The sequence below is a fragment of the Mercenaria mercenaria genome, unplaced genomic scaffold (assembly GCF_021730395.1).
Source record: "Mercenaria mercenaria strain notata unplaced genomic scaffold, MADL_Memer_1 contig_3493, whole genome shotgun sequence".
Classification (NCBI taxonomy): Eukaryota; Metazoa; Mollusca; class Bivalvia; order Venerida; family Veneridae; genus Mercenaria; species Mercenaria mercenaria.
In genome coordinates this window covers 43632-44570 of record NW_026461636.1, presented here as the reverse complement: position 1 = coordinate 44570, position 939 = coordinate 43632, and the positions used below count along the sequence as shown (strand labels likewise).

The following is a 939-nucleotide window of genomic DNA, read 5'->3' as shown; positions in this document are numbered from 1 at the left end:
AGACTCTAATATGTTTTATTACGTTAAGGCTGCGGAAAGGATATGGGCAATATCCCCATGATGCGTTTGTAAAATAAACTGCATTGGCATATCTGTATTAAACCACATACGCATGTTTAACAGTTTCAAATGCTATAAATATGTCAAACTATAACTTATTCAACTAATAATGTCGAAATTCTTCGCCTTTCTTTTCCGAGGTGAATGTCACGATTGGCTGGTTTACAACATGGTCATTCAGTTTCATCAGCAGCTTCTTAGTAATAAATAACATCTCTTTGTCAGCATCAATCTCGGCGCTTGTTGTAGCGGTTCTCGTATCGGGTGGCCTCGGTAGCTCAATTGGTAGAGCGTTGGCACGGTAAGCCAAAGGTCCGAGGTTCGAGTCCCGGTCGAGGCTGCACATTTTTCCCGAGACTGTTACATTTGGGGGCTCGTCCGGGATGCTCACCCTTGGAGCCCATGCGGGCGAAGCAGTTTGGCTGGGGTGTGCATCTGAATTCGGTTAACAGTCTGCGGTAGACATTGGCCAGGAGTGCCAATGTCTCGCAATAGGAGGGAAAGTGTGTAGCGGTTCTCGTATCGGGTGGCCTCGGTAGCTCAATTGGTAGAGCGTTGGCACGGTAAGCCAAAGGTCCGAGGTTCGAGTCCCGGTCGAGGCTGCACATCCTGAGACTGTTACATTAAAATAAATGATGGAAAAGTACCGGTCAATATCAAAATGCTTCCGGTGAATTGAAAGAAAAGCAGAGAAACGAATTGTCGACTTATTTTTGGGGTATATTATAACCCTAAAGTACGTCACTTGTATAGTTCTTTGAAAACATGTCCCCAAAGGCAAAATTCGCAGCGTTCGAAGTTGAAATTATCTTCACAAATTTATGTGCTGGTGTAATCAAAAATAAACCCCAGATGTGCATTTAAAGGTGCGGATTTGAC

The 939-nt window shown here is 44.2% G+C and overlaps 2 non-coding genes across 2 annotated transcripts; both read left to right on the top strand.

The window, feature by feature from the left end:
- The first annotated feature begins 327 nt into the window (after window positions 1-327).
- Window positions 328-400, top strand: Trnat-ggu (transfer RNA threonine (anticodon GGU)). Its single transcript has one exon. It is a non-coding gene; the product is annotated as a tRNA-Thr (tRNA).
- A 189-nt stretch (window positions 401-589) lies between these two features.
- Trnat-ggu (transfer RNA threonine (anticodon GGU)) lies at window positions 590-662 on the top strand. Its single transcript has one exon. It is a non-coding gene; the product is annotated as a tRNA-Thr (tRNA).
- Window positions 663-939: the final 277 nt, after the last annotated feature.